This window comes from Elephas maximus, chromosome 5 (assembly GCF_024166365.1).
Source record: "Elephas maximus indicus isolate mEleMax1 chromosome 5, mEleMax1 primary haplotype, whole genome shotgun sequence".
Lineage (NCBI taxonomy): Eukaryota > Metazoa > Chordata > Mammalia > Proboscidea > Elephantidae > Elephas > Elephas maximus.
The window spans coordinates 5,456,806-5,480,499 of record NC_064823.1 but is presented as its reverse complement, the minus strand read 5'-3'; the positions used below and the strand labels follow the sequence as shown (position 1 = coordinate 5,480,499).

Here is a 23,694-nt window from a genome sequence, read left to right as displayed (position 1 = left end):
AGATATGCATCACTCAACATCCACAATACATTCTGTGAAATAGGACATTATGTGATTTGGACATTTGTCCAAACCAAAACAGCAAACCCGTTGCCATCCAGTTGATCCCAACTCAGAGCAACCCTATAGGACAGAGTTGAACTGCCCCATGGGGTTTTCAAGGAGCAGCTGGTGGATTTGAACTGTCCACCTTTTAGACTGCAGACGTAGCTCTTAACCACTGTATCACCACAGCTCCATGTTAAAATCTTATGGGAACCGTTTCCTGCTGTCCTCTTCTCCTGCTGCTGCCGAAACTGCTAGAGGAGACTAGAGGAAAGGGCAATGGCAACAATGTTGAAGGGTGAGCTGAGAGAGCAGAGCGAGCCCAGCCCCGGCCAGCTGCTCTTCCGCCCGCCTCAGCAGCCGGAGCCGCCAGGCCCGGCATCCCCTGCAGCAGCCTGCCCCCGGCCAGCTGCTCTTCCGCCCGCCTCAGCAGCCGGAGCCGCCAGGCCTGGCATCCCCTGCAGCAGCCTGCCCCCGGCCAGCTGCTCTTCCGCCCGCCTCAGCAGCCGGAGCCGCCAGGCCCGGCATCCCCTAGCAGCAGCCTGCCCCCGGCCAGCTGCTCTTCCGCCCGCCTCAGCAGCCGGAGCCGCCAGGCCCGGCATCCCCTAGCAGCAGCCTGCCCCCGGCCAGCTGCTCTTCCGCCCGCTTCAGCAGCCGGAGCCGCCAGGCCCGGCATCCCCTAGCAGCAGCCTGCCCCCGGCCAGCTGCTCTTCCGCCCGCCTCAGCAGCCGGAGCCGCCAGGCCCGGCATCCCCTAGCAGCAGCCTGCCCCCGGCCAGCTGCTCTTCCGCCCGCCTCAGCAGCCGGAGCCGCCAGGCCCGGCATCCCCTAGCAGCAGCCTGCCCCCGGCCAGCTGCTCTTCCGCCCGCTTCAGCAGCCGGAGCCGCCAGGCCCGGCATCCCCTAGCAGCAGCCTGCCCCCGGCCAGCTGCTCTTCCGCCCGCCTCAGCAGCCGGAGCCGCCAGGCCCGGCATCCCCTAGCAGCAGCCTGCCCCCGGCCAGCTGCTCTTCCGCCCGCCTCAGCAGCCGGAGCCGCCAGGCCCGGCATCCCCTGCAGCAGCCTGCCCCCGGCCAGCTGCTCTTCCGCCCGCCTCAGCAGCCGGAGCCGCCAGGCCCGGCATCCCCTAGCAGCAGCCTGCCCCCGGCCAGCTGCTCTTCCGCCCGCCTCAGCAGCCGGAGCAGCCAGGCCCGGCATCCCCTGCAGCAGCCTGCCCCCGGCCAGCTGCTCTTCCGCCCGCCTCAGCAGCCGGAGCCGCCAGGCCCGGCATCCCCTAGCAGCAGCCTGCCCCCGGCCAGCTGCTCTTCCGCCCGCCTCAGCAGCCGGAGCAGCCAGGCCCGGCATCCCCTGCAGCAGCCTGCCCCCGGCCAGCTGCTCTTCCGCCCGCCTCAGCAGCCGGAGCCGCCAGGCCCGGCATCCCCTGCAGCAGCCTGCCCCCGGCCAGCTGCTCTTCCGCCCGCCTCAGCAGCCGGAGCCGCCAGGCCCGGCATCCCCTAGCAGCAGCCTGCCCCCGGCCAGCTGCTCTTCCGCCCGCCTCAGCAGCCGGAGCAGCCAGGCCCGGCATCCCCTGCAGCAGCCTGCCCCCGGCCAGCTGCTCTTCCGCCCGCCTCAGCAGCCGGAGCCGCCAGGCCCGGCATCCCCTGCAGCAGCCTGCCTGCCAGGCAAAGCCCGAGAGCCTGTGTCCAGGGCTAAGTCCTCTGCCTCACCTGCCTGTATCCCACCTGGGAGCCAGTGCTGCAAAAGTTTGGGTTTGGGGTCTTTAAAACCATTAGGGGAAAATAATAAAAGGAGAGTTGCTTTCCCTTAAAAAAAAAAAAAAAAAAAAAACTTAATGGAACAAAGGACGTATTTGCAGCCAGACATTGTCAAAAGGGATATTAAACAATGCAAACCTGTATTTACTTTAGCTTTATTTCATTGGCTAGTACCATAAGGGCAATGATAGATAGTAGTCGCAAGAGAAGGCATCCCTGTCTGCCTCTCTTCATAAAAAATATATATATATATATACTCTTCATAACAGAGGAAAAATACTCAATATTTACCGTAAGTTTTTTTTGTGTATGTTTTTGTTGTTGCTCTTTTTATAAACTAGAATAAGAGGATTTTCTTCTATTCCTAGTATCCTGACTATTTATATCATAAATGGTTTTTAATTTTCCAAATATTTTTACTAAACCAATTATGAAGATGGAATATTTTTTTTCTTTTATTCTGTGACTGTACAAATCAATTTATATTTTATTCTGTGAAGGCACAAGCTTCAAGTGAACCTAATGGGGACAGGATGTATTGTACATTTTATATGTGAGCAATATTGCATTTAAAATTTTTTCATAAATATTTGAGTGATTTTTCTTTCACATAATATCCTTATTAGTTTGGTATCAAAGCTATGCTGACTCTAAAAATAGAGTTGAAAAGTGTTCCTTTTTTCATCTATTTGCTGGAAGACTATGCACAAAAAAATGGGATGACAGTATATATTTTTCTGTTTTTCTTAAATATTTAGTTGAATTTACCAGTTCAATCATCTGAGCTATGTTTTTCAAGAAATATGAATTCTGAAAAAATTGAAGGAATAGAAAATAGTTTAGAGGGAGTAAAGAATAAATGCAGAAGCACCTTATGGAAGACACTTTAAAATGTTCTTCCCCTGTCATTGTTAATTACCACTGAGTGGATTCCAAATCATGGTAACTCCATGTATGTCAGAGTAGAACAGTGTTTCATAGGGTTTTCAAGGCTGTGACCTTTTTGGTGCAGACCACCAGACTTGCCTTTTGAGGCACCTCTGGGTGGGTTCAAACTGCCAAACTTAAGGCTAATATTTGAGCACTTAACTCTTTGTACCACCAAAGGACTCTACCATGTTGAAGGCTCCTTGTAAAGTTCTTCCCCTAAATGACTATTCATAATGTGGTCAAATCCTATAGATTTTTTTTTTTTTTTTTTTGTCTTAAATCTTCTAACCAGAGAAAATAAAAATAACAGCTGGGGAAAGATGAGCAAGTAAACAATTATGTTGACTTCATTGATGGAAATATAGACTCTATGATTCCATACTGAATGCAGAGAAAATGATATTTCCCAAAAATAAATGGCATCACTTCTGATAGAAGACACTAAAAAAAATTCATAGAAGAAGAATGTCTATAAATAACAAAAGTAATATTAACAAGTCTGCAGTCAACCTCAACTGAGCTTTCCTGTCATGGATTGAATTATATCCTCCGAAAAATGTGTGTATCAATTTGGCTGAGCCATGATCCCCAATATTGTGTGGTTGTTCTCCATTATGTGGTTATAATTTTATGTTAAAGAGGATTAGGGTGGGATTGTAACACCCTTACTAAGGTCACATCCCTGATCCAATGTAAAGGGTGTTTCCCTGGGGTGTCCCAGTACAGCATGGCCATCTCGAGACAAAGCGAGCAGCATGCCCAAGTGAGGAGCACAGGAAGGTGAATTCACAGAATTCCCAATAGGAGACAGAGATACCGTGTAGTGAAATCTAGAGTGAAGCAAGGAGAGCAAAACGTGAACCAGATCTAAGGAGGGGAAGTACAGGAAGTGGGAGCAGAGCTCCAGGGGTCCAGGCAACCACAGAACAGGGAGGCAGCCAGAAAATAGGGACAAAACTACTCACTAGCAGTGGTCCTTGGTCATTTGGGCTGGGGGTGCCTGCATGGAGGGGAGAATCCTTGGAGTGGTAACTGGGGACACTGGACTCCAGGCAGCACCTTCTCACATTTGGTTGGTGCCAGGCCCTGATCACCAGTGCATGCAGCAGGGAGTGCACCAGTGCCCACACCAGTGACTGGAGAAGTATGCTCCTGACTCCCTGTGAGCAATGGTGTACTCCCCAACTCATCCCACCTATCTGGTGATTGGCAGTGCAGGCCCAACCCTCACCCCTCCCCTATCCATGACTGGGGACACGTGTCCACTCTGCGAGCCTGGTGACTAGCAGTACCATCCTTTCTGCCTCCTCTGCATATAGTGATCTGCAGCATATGCTTCCATGCCACTGGACCAATGACTAGTGGCACACATGCATTACACACCCCCCTCGCCACCCTGGCAATTGGTGGCACACACTCTAGCCTACTGTCACCCCACTACCCTGATGACCAATGAGACAGGGTGCACTACCACGCCAACCACCTAGTGACTGGTGGTATAAACCACCCCCTGCCCAGCAACCATCAGTGCAAACTCCTGTGCCACCCATCTGGAGACCAGTGACTTGCACGCTCCCAACCCAACCACCAAGCAATCTGCACCCACAGTGCCCATAATGTGGCAACAGCAAAGACACTTCCTACACCCATGCCCAGTGACAGTATGCCTGGTGGACAGGTACATCACCTCATCAGTAATGCCCATCATATCCTGACAGGTGCTGATGGCACCTCTGCCAAAAATGAGTGTGAGATCCTAGTGCCTTCATCCAATATCTGGCTACAATGTCACACATTCCACACCCAGACAGTTAGGGAAGGCCAACTGCTCATACACTGAAACTCTTGGACCCTGACCACCTACTGAAACACCAATTCATGCACAGAGAGCCCCTCCTGTCATAGCATTTCCTAATAGTGGCCAGGGAAACATTGTGCTTTGATCAGAGAGCATACTAACAGCTAACACCAATCTGGAAGGACTCCGCGGCCCCACGAGGGCAGTGGAGGTGCCCTGACCACTCAACACTTGTCATCCAATACCAGGGAAAGAGCTTGCTCTCCCACCTCCACTCATTCCTGTAAAGGAAGTCATAAAAACCTAACCACAGAGGACTCACACATGGGTGTGAACCACCATGCCCACTAGTGAGAGGAAATTGCACCATGACAACTGACACCACCATAGGTCAGTACTACAAAACAACAACAATCAAAATAATACAAAGGAAGAAAGATACTCTAAACAGAAGGAAAATAAACAAATTTCTTGACTTACCAAAAAAAAAAAAATTAGGACTAAACAAACAATCAATAAAGAAATTCAAAAATAAAGTCCTTAATGCCTTAGAGACACCAGACAATATGAACAAATGGATGAATGGATAAAGAAATTGTGGAACACAACCATAAAGAATAATGAAGAGTCTGCAAAACATCTTATAACCTGGAGGACCTTATGCTGACTGACATAAGTCAATCATAAAAGAACAAATATTGTACGGTCCCACTATTATAAAAAGTCAAAGATAGATATACAGACAATACGAAGAAATCATACTAAGATACATAATAAAATGGATCAAACAAGTGAGTAAAATAAAGGGACAAAAAATCTTCCTGAGGGAGAAATGCTAATAGAACTACCCGCAAAAGAAATCAAAAGACTTATATTTAGGCTCCTCAAAGGGATCATGGAAAACACAGACAAAACCCTAGAGAATCGGAAAAAATATACAAGAACTAAATGACAAATTAATCAGACAATTAGAAACCATACAAAAACAACAGACAGAAATCCAGAAGACTAACAATAAAATATCAGAAATGGATAACTCAATTGAAGGACATAGAAGTAGAATTGAGTCTATGTAAGAAAGAATCAGTGAAATAAAGGACAAATTCCTTGATAATATTTTATTTGAGGAACAATCAGGAAAAAGAATGGAGAAAAATGAAGAAAACCTAAGAATCATGTAGGACAACATCAAGATGAATAATTCAAGCATGACAGGAATTCCGGAAGAGAAGGAAAAAAAATTACAGAAAGAATCTTTGAAGATATATTGGCAGAAAACTTCCCAAATATAATGAAAGATGAGAAGGTTTCCTTCCAAGAAGCTCAACAAATCCCATACAGGATAGACCCCAAAAGAAACTCACCAAGACTTATCATTATAAAACTTTCCAAAACCAAGGACAAAGAAATAACACTGAGAGCAATTTGTGAAAAATAAAGTATCACTTACAAAGGGGCACCAATGAAACTGAACTTTGCTTTCTTGTCAGAAACCACGCAGGCAAAAAAGAATGGAATGATATATATATAATCCTGAAAGAAAAGAATTGCAACCAAGAATTATATATCCAGCAAAATTCTCTTTCAAAAATGACGATAAAACTAGGACATTCCAAGATAAGCAGAAACTAAATGGATATGTAAAAACCAGAACAGCCTTATGAGAAATATCAAAGGAAGTCTTCAAACAGAGAACCAACAACATCAAACAACAACCTGAGATAAATACATGACAGAATCACTCAGATGCCAACTCAGGTAAAGAGTTCACAAAAGTAAAATAAAGCTGCAAAATTGGTAAAGGGAACCAGAAATGTTAAACTATACATGATGACAAGTTCAAAACAAAAAGGGGGGAATAAATGGTGTGGTTATAGAACTTACATATGGAGAAGAATTCAAGGCTATACCAAAATATATCATACTGTTATAAATTTAGGAAGTTAAGGTTAACATCAGAGTAACTACAAAGAAAATAAATCTACTCACCAAAATAAAAAGAAGAAAGTCGAAAAGACTCAGTAAATGCAAAAACAAGAACAACAAAGGACAGGAAAAGAAGATCTTTATGAAAAAAAGCTCCACACAGAAAATTAACTGGAACAAAAAGCCACAAACACAACCAAGAAAAAAAAAATCATACCAAAATGGCAGCAGTGAATTCATACCTATCAATAATCCCCCTCACTGTAAATGGCTTAAATACACCAATCAAGAAGCAGAAAGTGGCAGAATGGATACAAAAACAATATCCATCAAGAAGAATAACTTCTATGTGATTTGAGTCCCAGAACAGGGAGGAATAACAGAAAACACAGAGAGAATAGTTGAAGATCTGTTGGCAGAAAACTTCTCTGACATCATGAAAGATGAAAGGATATCTATCCAAGATGCTCATCGAACCCCATTTAAGAATGATCTAAAAAGAAAAACACCAAGACATATTATCATCAGCTTGCCAAAACCAAAGATAAAGAGAAAATTTTAAAAGCAGCCAGGAATAAAAGAAAGGTCTCCTACAAAGGGGAATAAATAAGAATAAGTTCCAACTACTAAGCAGAAACCATGCAGTCAAGAAGGCAATGGGATGACATATATAGAGCCCTGAAGGAGAAAAACTGCCAGCCAAGGATCATATATCCAGCAAAACTCTCTCTTAAATATGAACGTGAAATAAAAACATTTACAGATAAACAAAAACTTAGAGAATTTGCAAAAACCAAACCAAAGCTACAAGAAATACTAAAGGAATTGGTCGGAAAACCAATAATATCAGACACCAGCACAACACGAGGTCACAGAACAGAACATCCTGATATCAACTCAAATAGGGAAATCACAAAAACAAATTAAGATTAGTTTTAAAAAGAAAAAAATGCTCAAAAAAGGGAATCATTGAAGTCATTATGTAAAAGATCACAATAATCAAAAAGAGGGACTAAATACAGGTGGCATAGAACTGCCATATGCAGAGGAAAACAAGGCAATACAGGATGATACAAGTTAGGTTTTTACTTAGAAAAATAGGAGTAAATATTAAGGTAACCACAAAGAGGTCTAACAATTCCATAATTCAAAATAAAAACGAAGAAAAACATAACGAGTCAGCAAATGTAAATTCAACTACTATGAAAATGAGGAACACACAATTTACAAAGAAAAATGTTTCACCACAAAAAAGTAAGTGGAAAAATGAAATTGTCAACAACGCACGCAAAAATGCATCAAAATGACAGCACTAAACACATAAAAAAACCACGTACTTATCTATAATTACGCTGAATCTGAATGGACTAAATGCACCAATAAAGAGACAGAGAGTCTCAGACTGGATAAAGAAACATGATCCATCTATATGCTGCCTACAAGAGACACACCTTAGACTTACAGAAACAAACAAACTAAAACTCAAAGGATGGAAAAATATATATCAAGCAAACAACAAGCAAAAAAGAGCAGGAATAGCAATATTAATTTCTGACAAAATAGGCTTCAAAGTTAAATCCACCACAAAGGATAAAGAAGGACACTACATAATGATTAAAGGGACAATTGACCAGGAAGATATAACCGTATTAAACATTGATGTACCCAATGACAGGGCTGCAAGATACATAAAATAAACTTTAACAGAACTGAAAAGTGAGATAGACACCTCCACAATTATAGTAGGAGACTTCAACACACCACTTTTGGAGAAAGACAGGACTTCCAGTAAGAAGCTCAATAGAGACACGGAAGACCTAATTGCTACAATCAACCAACTTGACCTCGTAGACTTATACAGAACACTCCACCCAACAGCTGCAAAGTATACTTTTTTTTCTAGTGCACATGGAACATTCTCTAGAATAGACCACATATTAGGTCATAAAACAAAACTTGGCAGAGTCCAAAACATGGAAATATTACAAAGCATCTTCTCAGACCACAAGGCCATAAAAGTGGAAATCAATAATAGAAATATCAGGGAAAAGAAATCAAATACTTGGAAACGGAACAATACCCTGCTCAAAAAAGACTGGGTTATAGAAGACATCAAGGAGGGAATAAAGAAATTCATAGAATGCAAAGAGAATGAAAACACTTCCTATCAAAACCTCTGGGACACAGCAAAAGCAGTGCTCAGAGGTCAATTTATATCAAAAAATGCACACATACATAAAGAAGAAAGAGCCCAAATCAGAGAACTGTCCCTACAACTTGAACAAATAGAAAGCGAGAAACAAAAGAAACCCACAGGCACCAGAAGAAAACAAATAATAAAAATTAGAGCTGAACTAAATGAAATAGAGAACAGAAAAACAATTCAAAGAATTAACAAAGTCAAAAGCTGGTTCTTTGAAAAAATTAACAAAATTGATAAGCTATTTTTTTTTTTTTATTGGCCAGACTGACTAAAGAAATACAGGAAAGGAAACAAATAACCCGAATAAGAGACGAGATGGGCCACATCAAAACAGACCCAACTGAAATTAAAAGAATCATGTCAGATTATTATGAAAAATTGTACTGTAACAAATTTGTAAACCTAGAAGAAATGGATGAATTCCTAGAAAAACACTACTTACCTAAACTAACACAATCAGAAGTAGAACAACTAAATAGACCCATAACAAAAAAAAGAGATTGATAAGGTAATCAAAAAACTCCCAACAAAAAAAAGCCCTGGCCAGGACGGCTTCAGTGTAGAGTTCTACCAAACTTTCAGAGAAGAGTTAACACCATTACTACTAAAGGTATTTCAAAGCATAGATGATGGAATACTACCTAAATCATTGTATGAAGCCAGCATATCCCTGATACCAAAACCAGGTAAAGACATCAAAAAAAAAAAAGAAAATTATAGACCTATATCCCTCATGAACATAGATGCAAAAATCCTCAACAAAATTCTAGCCAATAGAATTCAACAACATATCAAAAAAATAATCCACCACGACCAAGTGGGATTTATACCAGGTATGCAAGGTTTTTTTTTTTTTTTTATGCAAGGTTGGTTTAATATTAGAAAAACCATTAATGTAATCCACCATATAAATAAGACAAAAGACAAAAACCACATGATCTTATCAATTGATGCAGAAAGGCATCTGACAAAGTCCAACACCCATTTATGACAAAAACTCTCAGCAAAATAGGATTTGAAGGAAAATTCCTCAACATAATAAAGGGCATCTATACAAAGCCAACAGCCAACATCATTCTAAATGGAGAGAGCCTGAAAGCATTCCCCTTGAGAACGGGAACCAGACAAGGATGCCCTTTATCACCTCTCTTATTCAACATTGTGCTAGAGGTCCTAGCCAGAGCAATTAGGCTAGACAAAAAAATAAAGGGCATTTGGATTGTCAAGGAAGAAGTAAAATTATCTCTATTTGCAGATGACATGATCTTCTACACAGAAAACCCTAAAGAATCCTCCAGAAAACTACTGAAACTAATAGAAGAGTTTGGCAGAGCCTCGGGTTATAAGATAAACATGCAGAAATCACTCGGATTCCTCTACATCAACAAAAAGATCATCGAAGAGGAAATCACCAAATCAATACCATTCACAGTAGCCCCCAAGAAGATAAAGTACTTAGGAATAAATCTTACCAGAGATGTAAAAGACCTATACAAAGAAAACTACAAAGTACTAGTGTAAGAAACTAAAAGGGACCTACATAAGTGGAAAAACATACCTTGCTCATGGATAGGAAGACTTAACATAGTAAAATTGTCTATTTTACCAAAAGCCATCTATACATACAATGCACTTCCAATCCAAATTCCAATGACATTTTTTAATGTGATGGAGAAACAAATCACCAGCTTCCTATGGAAGGGAAAGAAGCCCTGGATAAGTAAAGCATTACTGAAAAAGAAGAAGAAAGTGGGAGACCTCACTCTACCTGATTTTAGAACCTATTATACAGCCACAGTAGTCAAAACAGCCTGGTACTGGTACAACAACAGGCATATAGACCAATGGAACAGAATTGAGAACCCAGATATAAATCCATCCACATACGAGTGGCTGATATTTGACAAAGGCCCCATGTCAGTAATTGGGGAAAAGATAGTCTTTTTAACAAATGGTGATGGCATAACTGGGTATCCATCTGCAAAAAAAATGAAACAGGACCCATACCTCACACCATGCACAAAAACTAACTCCAAATGGATCAAAGATCTAAACATAAAGTCTAAAACAATAAAGATCATGGAAGAAAAAATAGGGACAACGTTAGGAGCCGTAATACAAGGCATAAACAGAATACAAAACATTACCAAAAATGATGAAGAGAAACCAGATAACTGGGAGCTCCTAAAAATCAAACACCTATGCTCATCTAAGGACTTCACCAAAAGAGTAAAAAGACCACCTACAGACTAGGAAAACATTTTCAGCTATGACATCTCCAACCAGTGCCTAATCTCTAAAGTCTATATGATTTTGTTAAAACTCAACCACAAAAAGACAAACAACCCAATCAAAAAGTGGGCAAAGGTTATGAACACGCATTTCGCTAAAGAAGATATTCAGGCAGCTAATAGATACATGAGAAATGCAAATTAAAACTACGATGAGATTCCATCTCACTCCAACAAGGCTGGCATTAATCCAAAAAACACAAAATAATAAATGTTGGAGAGGCTGCGGAGAGATTGGAACTCTTATACACTGCTGGTGGGAATGTAAAATGGTACAACCACTTTGGAAATCTATCTGGCGTTTTCTTAAAAAGTTAAAAATAGAACTACCATACAACCCAGAAATCCCACTCCTTGGAATATACCCTAGAGAAGTAAGAGCCTTCACACGAACAGATATATGCACACCCATGGTTATTGCAGCTCTGTTTACAATAGCAAAAAGCTGGAAGCAACCAAGGTGTCCAACAACAGATGAATGGTTAAATAAATTGTGGTATATTCACACAATGGAATACTATGCATCCATAAAGAACAGTGACGAATCTCTGAAACATTTCATAACATGGAGGAACCTGGAAGGCATTATGCTGAGTGAAATTAGTCGGATACAAAAGGACAAATACTGTATAAGACCACTATTATAAGATCTTGAGAAATAGTATAAACTGAGAAGAACACATTCTTTTGTGGTTACGAGGGGGGGGAGGGAGGGAGTGAGGGAGGGTGGGAGAGGGTTACTTACTGATTAGTTAGTAGATAAGAACTGCTTTAGGTGAAGGGAAAGACAATACTCAATACAGGGAAGATCAGCTCAACTGGACTGGACAAAAAGCAAAGAAGTTTCTGGGATAAACTGAATGGTTCGAAGGTCAGCGGAGCAAGGGCGGGGCTTTGGGGACTCTGGCTTAAGGGGACTTCTAAGTCAATTGGCAAAATAAATTCTATTATGAAAAGATTCTGCATCCCACTTTGAAGTGTGGCGTCTGGGGTCTTAAATGTTAACAAGTGGCCATCTAAGATGCATCATTTGGTCTCAACCCACCTGGATCAAAGAAGAATGAAGAACACCAAGGTCACACGATAACTATGAGCCCAAGAGATAGAAAGGGCCACATGAACTAGAGACTTACATCATCCTGAGACCAGAAGAACTAGATAGTGCCCGGCCACAACTGATGACTGCCCTGACAAGGAGCACAACAGAGAACTCCTGAGGGAGCAGGAGAACAGTGGGATGCAGACCCCAAATTCTCATAAAAAGACCAGACTTAATGGTCTGACTGAGACTAGAAGAATCCTGGTGGTCATGATCCCCAAACCTTCTGTTAGCCCAGGACAGGAACCATTCCCAAAGACAATTCATCAGACATGGAAGGGACTGGACAATGGGTTGGAGAGAGATGCTGATGAAGAGTGAGCTACTTGTATCAGGTGGACACTTGAGACTGTGTTGGCATCTCCTGTCTGGAGGGGAGATGGGAGGGTAGAGAGGGTTACAAACTGGCAAAACAGTCATGAAAGGAGAGACTGGAAGGTGGGAGCAGGCTGACTCATTGGGGGAGAGTAAATGGAAGTATGTAGTAAGGTGTATATAAGCATACATGTGACAGACTGACTTGGTTTGTAAACTTTCACTTAAAGCACAATAAAAATTATTTAAAAAAATTACCCATCAATATATTGCCTACAAGAAACACACCTTAGACATAAAGATATAAATAGGTTAAAAATTAAAGGATAAAAAAATACATACATATATCAAACAAGTGTTAATCAAAAAAAGAGCAGAAGCAGCAATAACAGTATCTGAGAATACAGAGTTTAAGCCAAAATCCATTATAAGAAACAAAGAAAGGCATTAAGTAATGATTAAATGGTCAGTTCACCAAGAAGACATAAAAAAATATATATTTATGCACTCAGTGACCACACCCCCCCAAAAAAAAAACAAACCCACTGCCATTGAGTCGATTCTGTCTCATGGCGACCCTATAGGACAGAGTAGAACTGCCCCATAGAGTTTCCAAGGAGTGCCTGGCGGATTCAAACTGCTGACCTTTTGGTTAGCAGCTGTAGCACTTAACCACTATGCCACCAGGCAGACCTCCAAAATACCTGATACAAACTCTATCAGAATTGAAAAGAGAAATATACAGTTCTACAATAACAGTAGGAGACTTTGACACATCACTTTTAATGATAGAATAACTAGAAAGGAACTCAGTAAAGATACAGAAGATCTAAATAACATAATCAACCAACTCAACCTCATAGTCGTATACAGAACACATCATCCAACAGCACATCCTTCCAATGCACATGGACCGTTCTCCAGAATAGACTGTATTTTAGGCCACAGTGCAATTCTCAATAAACTGAAAAATATTCAAAAATAATGCAAATCGTCTTCTTTGACCATAACGCTATAAAACTAGAAATCAATAAGAGAAAGAACAAGGAAAAAATATTAAATGCATGGAAACTGAATAACACCTTACTTATAAACCATTAGGTAATAGATGAAATTAAAAATTAAATTAAAAAATTCTTAGAATCAAATGAGAATAAAAACACAACATAACAAAACCTTTGGGACAGGGTAAAAGCAGTGCTCAGGGAAACATTTATAGCAATAAATGCACACATCAAAATGGAAGAATGTTTCAAAGTCAATTACTTAACCTGACAACTCGAACAAGTAGAAAAGGACAGGAAAAGACAATCCATATACAAAAAGAGCTCAGCACAGAAAATTAACTGGAACAAAGAAACCATTAATACCACACACACACAACATAACAAAATGGCAGCAACTATTGATAATCACACTGCATGTAAATGGATTAAATTCACCATTCAAGAAATAGACAGTGGCAGAATGGATACAAAAACATGACCCATCAATATGTTGCCTGTTAAAGAAGGACACAGTTACCAGAAGAAAGGAAATAATAAAGATCAGAGAAGAAATAAAAGAAATAGAAAAAAAAAAATAGAATCAACAAGACTAGAAATTGTGCCTTTGAAAGGATCAATAAAATTGACAAAACACTGGCCAAATCGACAAAGGAAAAAAATGAGAAGATGCAAGTAACCAAAATAAGAACTAAAATGGGTGACATTACAAGAGATCCAACTGAGACAAAGAGGACCATAAAAGAATATTATAATAATTGTACCGTAACAAATTTGAAAACCTAGAAGAAATTGATAAATTCCTAGAAACACACTACCTACCTAAACTAACACAAGCAAAGGTAGAAAATCGAAACAGATCCATAAAAAAAGAAATTGAAGATGTCATACTCCCAACAACAACAACAAAAATCCTGGCCCAGATGGCTTCAGTGGAGAATTCTATCAAACATTCAGAGAAGAATTGACACCAATTCTACTCAAATTACTCCTGAACAGGAAAAGAAGGAATACTCCCTGATTCATTCCATAAATCCATAACATATCATTGCCTGGCTTTGACATCTTAACCCTGATACCAATGCCAGGCAATAACATCACAAAAAGAAAAAAAAAAGAAAGAAAATCAATCCCACGAAAACCTTAGTTAACAACTAAACACCCTAATCAACTGGCTTCAATCTACTTCTCCCGCCTTGAGGAGGGGGAAAAAGGCGGGAGAAGCCTCGGCAGAATTGAAGCTGCTTCTTCGAATTTGCAGTTCGACATGTTCACACTTCAAGACCTGGTAAAAAGAGATTACCCTCTGTGTTTAGATTTACAGTCTAATCCTTACTCAGCCATTTTACCTGTGTTTGCTAACCGCTGACTATATTCAACAAACCACAAAGATATTGGAACACTATATCTACTATTTGGTGCTTGAGCTGGTATAGTAGGAACTGCTTTTAGTATCCTAATTCGGGCAGAACTAGGTCAACCAGGCTCTCTTCTTGGAGACGACAAAATCTATAATGTTATTGTCACAGCACACGCCTTTGTAATAATCTTCTTTATAGTTATGCCAATTATAATTGGGGGCTTCGGAAACTGGTTGATTCCACTTATAATTGGAGCACCTGATATAGCTTTCTCTCGAATAAACAATATGAGTTTTTGACTACTGCCTCCATCCTTCCTGCTACTTTTAGCATCTTCCACAGTAGAAGCTGGGACAGGCACTGGCTGAACCGTATACCCTCCCCTGGCAGGAAATCTAGCCCACGCAGGAGCTTCCGTAGATTTAACCATTTTTTCACTTCACCTTGCAGGAGTATCCTCTATTCTAAGTGCAATTAATTTTATCACTACCATCATCAACATGAAACCTCCAGCCATATCTCAATACCACATACCTTTATTTGTATGATCCATTTTAGTTACAGCTGTCCTTCTTCTCCTGTCCCTCCCAGTTCTAGCAGCAGGTATTACAATACTATTAACGGATCGCAACCTTAATACTACTTTCTTTGACCCTGCAGGAGGAGGAGACCCAATTCTATATCAACACCTGTTCTGGTTTTTTGGGCACCCTGAAGTCTATATTCTAATTCTCCCAGGATTTGGAATAGTTTCTCATATCGTTACATACTATTCGGGGAAAAAAGAACCTTTCGGTTATATAGGGATGGTATGAGCTATAATATCAATTGGCTTCCTAGGGTTCATTGTATGAGCCCACCATATATTCACTGTAGGCATAGACGTTGACACCCGAGCTTACTTTACATCGGCTACTATAATTATTGCCATTCCAACTGGCGTAAAAGTCTTTAGCTGACTAGCCACCCTTCACGGCGGTAATATCAAATGATCCCCCACTATAATATGAGCCCTAGGATTTATCTTCTTGTTTACAATTGAAGGGTTAACTGGCATTGTTCTTGCTAATTCTTCACTAGATATTGTCTTACATGACACCTACTACGTTGTAGCTCACTTTCACTATGTCTTATCTATAGGTGCAGTTTTTGCCATTATGGGTGGGTTTATTCACTGATTTCCACTATTTTCAGGATACACATTAAATTATACATGAGCTAAAATTCAGTTTCTAGTTATGTTTATCAGTGTTAATTTGACATTTTTTCCCCAACACTTTCTTGGACTATCTGGTATGCCACGTCGATATTCTGACTATCCAGATGCCTACACTGCATGAAATACTGCTTCTTCTATAGGTTCATTTATCTCTTTGGTAGCCGTAATTCTAATGGTCTTTATAATTTGAGAGGCATTTGCTTCTAAGCGTGAAGTTTCTATAGTAGAACTCACAACAACAAACGTAGAATGACTTAACGGATGTCCGCCTCCGTATCATACATTCGAAGAGCCAGCCTACGTAAAATCTAACTCGAGAAGGGAAGGAATCGAACCTCCAACAGTTAGTTTCAAGCCAACTCTATAACCTTTATGCCTTCCCCAGTAGGCATGAAATTTTAGTAAAACAATTACATAGCTTTGTCAAAGCTAAACTACAGGTTTAAATCCCGTAAATTTCTATGGCCTATCCGTTACAATTAGGGTTCCAAGATGCTACATCCCCTGTTATAGAAGAACTCCTTCACTTCCATGACCACACCCTAATAATTATTTTCCTTATTAGCTCCTTAGTCTTGTATATTATCCTACTTATACTGACTACTAAGCTAGTCCATACAAATATAATAAACGCCCAAGAGATAGAAATAATCTGAACCATTCTCCCAGCTGTTATCCTCATCCTAATTGCCTTACCCTCTTTACACACTTTATATATAATAGACGAAATTAATAACCCCCTACTAACAATCAAAACTATAGGACACCAATGATTCTGGAGCTATGAGTACACTGATTACGAAGATTTAGCTTTCGACTCATACATAATCACTACTGATAGCCTAAAATTTGGAGAACTTCGATTACTAGAGGTAGATAATCGAATGGTGTTACCCATAGATCTGCCAGTTCGAATACTAGTCTCATCAGAAGATGTTCTCCATTCATGGGCTGTCCCATCCCTAGGTCTAAAAACAGATGCAATTCCTGGACGACTTAATCAAGTAACTTTAACATCAACACGACCTGGTCTATTTTATGGTCAATGTTCCGAAATCTGCGGAGCAAATCATAGCTTTATACCAATTGTCCTAGAACTGGTTCCACTTAAATACTTTGAAAGCTGGTCAGCATCGCTAGCATAATCATTAAGAAGCTATAATAGCACTAACCTTTTAAGTTAGAGTATGGGAACATAGAATTCTCCTTAATGAATGGAACAAGCAAATATTATTATTATTTGATTACTAGTAGCTACAATCGTACTTATGACACTAACAATTTTTCTTCACCTTAAAGTTCTGAAGATTCTTCACTTCCTTTTCCCAGTCTCTAAAGAACTATCCAAGAAGTCATGTATTTTCCCTTGAAAGAAGAAGTGAACGAAGAACTATCCACCTTCTTCGATGTACCCGTAGGTACGATAATCCCGATTATTGCATTCCCAGCAATTTTGCTTCCAACCCCAAATCGCCTAATTACTAACCGTTGGATTACAATCCAACAATGACTAGTCCAATTAATCATAAAACAACTTTTGACTATTCATAACACAAAAGGACTGTCGTGATCTCTTATACTAATTACTCTAACTTTATTTATTGGCCTAACCAACCTACTAGGTCTACTACCCTACTCATTCACTCCCACAACACAACTATCTATAAACTTAAGCATAGCAATTCCCCTATGGACTGGTACAGTTGTCCTAGGCTTCCAACATAACACTAAAATCTCACTAGCTCATCTTCTCCCATAAGGAACACCTACATTCCTTATCCCTATAATTATTATTATCGAAACCATTAGTCTCCTCATTCGACCAGTTACCCTAGCAGTTCGACTCACCGCCAATATCACAGCAGGTCACTTACTCATTCATTTAACCGGGACCGCCACACTAACTTTACTATCGGTTCATCCAATAACAATTACAGTAACACTTATTACAACAATTCTACTTACAATCCGAGAACTCGCCGTAGCACTAATCCAAGCTTACGTCTTCGCTCTCCTGGTTAGTCTTTACCTACATGAGAGTGTTTAATGACGCACCAAACACATGCCTATCACATAGGTAGATCCAAGTCCCTGACCCCTCACTGGAGCATTATCCGCCCTACTTATAACATCTGGCCTAACTATATGATTTCACTACCACTCTGTAATTCTCCTGCTTTTAGGATTAATAACTAACATCCTAACTACATTCCAATGGTGACGGGATGTGGTTCGAGAAGGAACCTTCCAAGGCCACCATACACCTGTCGTGCAAGAAAGTTTACGGTATGGTATAATTTTATTTATCACCTCTGAAGTACTATTCTTTACAGGTTTCTTCTGAGCTTTTTACCACTCTAGCCTAGCACCTACCCCTGAACTAGGAAGCTATTGACCCCCAGTAGGCATCTACCCACTAAATCCACTAGAAGTACCACTTCTAAACACGTCCGTCCTCCTAGCTTCAGGAGTGACTATTACCTGAGCTCATCACAGCCTAATAGAAGGAGACCGTAAAAACATACTTCAAGCCCTTCTTATTACTATTCTCTTAGGAGCCTACTTTACACTTTTCCAAATCTTTGAGTACTACGAAGCATCCTTTACAATCTCCGACGGCATCTATGGCTCAACTTTCTTTGCAACCACAGGATTCCACGGTCTGCACGTTATTATTGGCTCAGTGTTTCTCCTAACCTGCTTTATTCGCCAACTCAAATTTCATTTTACATCTAACCATCACTTTGGCTTCGAAGCAGCTGCTTGATATTGACATTTCGTAGATGTAGTATGACTATTCCTCTATTTATCCATTTACTGATGAGGATCCTATTTCTTTAGTATTAACTTAGTATAACTAACTTCCAATTAGTAGGCTTTGGTAGACCCAAAAAGAAATAATCAACCTTATAACCACGCTACTAACCAATACTATACTAACATCACTAATAGTTCTAATTGCATTTTGACTACCTCAGACATATACTTACTCAGAAAAAACAAGTCCATACGAATGTGGCTTTGATCCAATAGGTTCTGCTCACCTACCATTCTCAATAAAATTCTTTCTAGTAGCTATCACATTTCTCCTATTCGACCTAGAAATCACATTACTTCTACCTTTGCCCTGAGCCATTCAAGCTAATAATCCAAATCTAACACTTTTGATATCATTCATATTAATTATCCTCCTAGCTATTGGCCTAGCCTATGAATGACTTCAAAAAGGTCTTGAATGAACTAAATATGGTACTTAGTTTAAACAAAACAAATGATTTCGACTCATTAAACTATGAACACATCATAATTACCAATAATGCCCTACATCTACATAAATATCATACTAGCTTTCGTTATTTCACTTATTGGTACCCTCATATACCGCTCTCACCTAATATCCTCATTATTATGCCTTGAAGGAATAATACTTTCACTATTTACTTTGAATGCACTACTATCCCTCAATATAAACTTCACGTTATCTACTATAGTACCACTAATTCTACTAGTATTTGCAGCTTGTGAAGCTGCAGTGGGTTTGGCGCTCCTTATTGTAATCTCCAACACTTATGGACTAGACTACGTACAAAACTTAAACCTACTCCAGTGCTAAAAACTATCTTACCAACAATCATACTTATTCCCCTTACCTGACTGACTTCTAATAATATAGTGTGAATTAATACCACTCTTTATAGCTTTGTAATTAGCCTAACTAGCCTCCACCTTCTCTATCAACCTCTTGATAATAGCCTAAACCTCTCTCCAGAATTCTTCTTAGATTCTCTATCCACCCCACTACTAATTCTTACTATTTGACTACTTCCTCTAATATTAATCGCCAGCCAATCCCATCTATCCTCTGGATCAACTTTTCAGAAAAAATCCTACATCACTACAATTATCCTCTTACAAGTATCCCTAATCATAACATTTACTGCTACCGACCTAATTCTATTATACATTATATTTGAAACAACGCTTATCCCAACCATAATTATCATTACTCGATGAGGAAACCAATTAGAACGGTTAAACGCAGGATCATACTTTTTGTTCTACACTCTAATAGGATCTCTCCCCCTATTAGTAACCCTCATACTAGTCCAAAATACTCTAGGATCATTAAACCTAATAATACTACCATACCTAACCAAACCTATTGACAACCTATGATCTACTAATATACTATGACTAATATGTATTATAGCCTTCATAGTAAAAATACCCCATATGGTCTCCACTTATGATTACAAAAGGCTCATGTAGAAGCACCAATCGCAGGATCTATAGTATTAGCTGCCATCCTCTTAAAACTAGGAGGGTATGGGATACTACGAATCACTATCCTCCTGAATCCCTTAACAACACACATATATTACCCGTTCCTCATACTATCACTATGAGGTATGGTCATATCCAGTTCCATCTGCTTGCGACAAACAGATATAAAATCCCTCATCGCTTACTCTTCAGTCAGCCACATAGCCTTAGTAATCATCGCTATCATACTTCAAACACCATGAAGTTTTATAGGGGCACTTACCCTAATAATCGCCCACGGCTTAACTTCTTCAATACTTTTCTGTCTAGCAAATTCCAACTACGAGCACATTCACAGCCGAACCATAATTTTAGCACGAGGCTTACAAACTCTTCTCCCACTAATAGCTACATGATGACTACTAGCCAGCTTAATCAACATAGCTCCACCACCTACCATTAATCTAATCGGAGAACTACTCATTATCACAACATCATTTTCATGATCCAATCTCACCATTATTCCCATAGGACTAAACGTATTAATCACTACAATATATACCCTCCACATAATAACCACAACTCAACGAGGAGAAACATCACATCACTCTAAATCTATTAAACCTTCATTTACCTGAGAAAACACCTTAATGGCCCTCCATCTTCTACCCCTACTGCTCCTTTCTCTAAATCTCAAGGTCATCCTAGGACTAACATATTGTAGACATAGTTTAGCCAAAACATTAGATTGTGGGCCTATAAATAAGAATTTAATCCTCTTTGTCTACCAAGAAAGAATTAAGGAACTGCTAATCCCTTATACCTCATCTAACAATGTGGCTTTCTTAACTTTTAAAGGGTAAGAGCTACCCATTGGTTTTAGGCACCAAAAAACTGGTGCAACTCCAGATAAAAGTAATCAACCTAATCCCAACTTTAACACTAACATCACTAATCATTCTAACCCTACCCATTACCACAACATTACTACAAAACAACAAAACAAATTGTTTTCCACATCTCACCAAAGCAGCCGTAACTTACGCCTTCGTAATTAGCCTAATTCCAACTCTATTATTTATTCAATCTAACCAAGAAGCCTATATTTCCAACTGACATTGAATAACAATCCATACCCTAAAGTTATCCCTAAGCTTTAAATTAGACTTCTTTTCCCTAATATTTATACCAATTGAACTTTTCATCACTTGATCAATTATAGAATTTTCACTATGATATATACACTCAGACCCCCATATTAACCGCTTCTTCAAATACCTCCTGCTATTTCTGATCACCATACTAATCTTGATAAGCGCTAACAATCTACTACAACTATTTATAGGCTGAGAAGGAGTTGGCATTATATCCTTCCTATTAATCAGCTGATGACATGGGCGAGCAGACGCTAATACAGCAGCTCTACAAGCAATACTTTATAACCGTATTGGCAATATAGGTTTCATTATAATAATAGCCTGGTTTACTATCCATCTAAATTCCTGAGAGTTACAACAAACCTTTTTAACTGACCCTAAAAACAGTACACTCCCACTACTAGGTCTTCTTCTAGCCTCAGCAGGAAAATCAGCCCAATTTGGACTTCATCCATGACTTCCATCAGCTATAGAAGGCCCTACCCCAGTATCGGCACTCCTTCACTCCAGTACAATAGTTATAGCCGGAGTATTCATCCTTATCCGCTTTTACCCACTAATAGAAAACAACCCCACTATTCAAACTTTAACACTATGCCTAGGGGCCATTACTACTTTATTTACAGCTACTTGTGCTCTCACACAGAATGACATTAAAAAAATTATTGCACTCTCCACTTCCAGCCAACTAGGCCTAGTAATAGTAACTATCGGGATTAATCAGCCACATCTAGCCTTTATTCACATATGCACACACGCATTCTTCAAAGCAATACTATTTCTCTCCTCTGGCTCTATCATTCACAACCTAAACAACGAACAAGACATCCGCAAAATAGGAGGACTCTATAAAACAATACCCATTACTTCAACAGCTGTCATTATTGGCAGCTTAGCACTCACCGGCATGCCATTCCTAACAGGGTTTTACTCAAAAGATCCAATCATTGAAACTGCTAACACATCCTACACCAACGCCCGAGCACTGTTAATTACCCTCATTGCCGTATCCATAACGGCAAGTTACAGCACCCGAATCATCTTCTTTGCTCTCCTTGGACAACCACAATACCCTACACTAACCCAAATTAACGAAAACAACCCATACCTCGTTAATCCCATTAAACGACTAATACTAGGCAGTATCTTCATGGGCTTCCTCATCTCAATAAAGACTATCCCACACACAACACCCCAAATAACCATACCTCCACATTTAAAACTTATAGCCCTAGCAGTAACCTTACTAGGATTTACAGTAGCAACAGAACTTAATAACATAACACGCAACTTGATACTTAAACAACCATCACGTATGTACACATTCTCAACCACATTAGGGTACTACCCAACTACCACTCTTCGGATCCTGCCCTATCTAGGCCTTACCATAAGCCAAAACCTAGCAACAACTATCATAGACTCAATTTGACTAGAAAAAATAATTCCCAAAAACCTAGCAACTATACAGAAAATAGCCGCCAGCCTGGTATATAACCAAAAAGGCCTAATAAAACTCTATTTCCTATCATTCCTCCTATCAATTACACTAGGCTTACTAATTGCCCTATAACACTTTCGAGTAACCTCAATAGCGATAAAAATACTAACAAACAATATTCACCCAGCCATAGCCAAAAATCAAAACCCATAACCATATAAAGACGCTCCCCCAGAATAATCCTCACGTATACACTCAAAAACCCCTTCGCCAAAAACTATGAGACCTTCCAAACCACCAAAATAAAAACCCACTAATTCATACTCACCACTGAATAACCACATAATTATAAAAACCTCCATTAACAAACCTACTAAAAATGCACTCAAAACTACAACATTTGACCCCCAAGTCTCAGGATACTCTTCAGTAGCCATAGCAATAGTATAACCAAAAACTACCATCATCCCGCCCAAATATACTAAAAATACAACCAACCCCAAGAAGGACCCCCCAGAACTTATAATAATTCCACATCCCAAGCCTCCACTCACAACTAAATTCATTCCCCCATAAACAGGAGAAGGCTTAGACGAAAAACCAATAAAACCTACTACATAAAGCACACTCATAATAAAAACAATATACATCATTACTTCCATATGGACTCCTACCATGACTAATGATCTGAAAAACCATCGTTGTATTTCAACTATAGAAATAACCAAATAATGACCCACATCCGAAAATCTCACCCCTTACTTAAAATCATCAATAAATCCTTTATTGATCTACCTACCCCACCTAATATCTCAACATGATGAAATTTCGGCTCACTACTAGGGCATGCCTGATTACCCAAATCCTAACAGGACTATTCCTAGCCATACAC

At 39.9% G+C, this 23,694-nt stretch overlaps 1 pseudogene; it reads left to right on the top strand.

The window, feature by feature from the left end:
* The first annotated feature begins 17,295 nt into the window (after positions 1 to 17,295).
* LOC126077490 (NADH-ubiquinone oxidoreductase chain 5-like) lies at positions 17,296 to 22,934 on the top strand (annotated as a pseudogene).
* Positions 22,935 to 23,694: the final 760 nt, after the last annotated feature.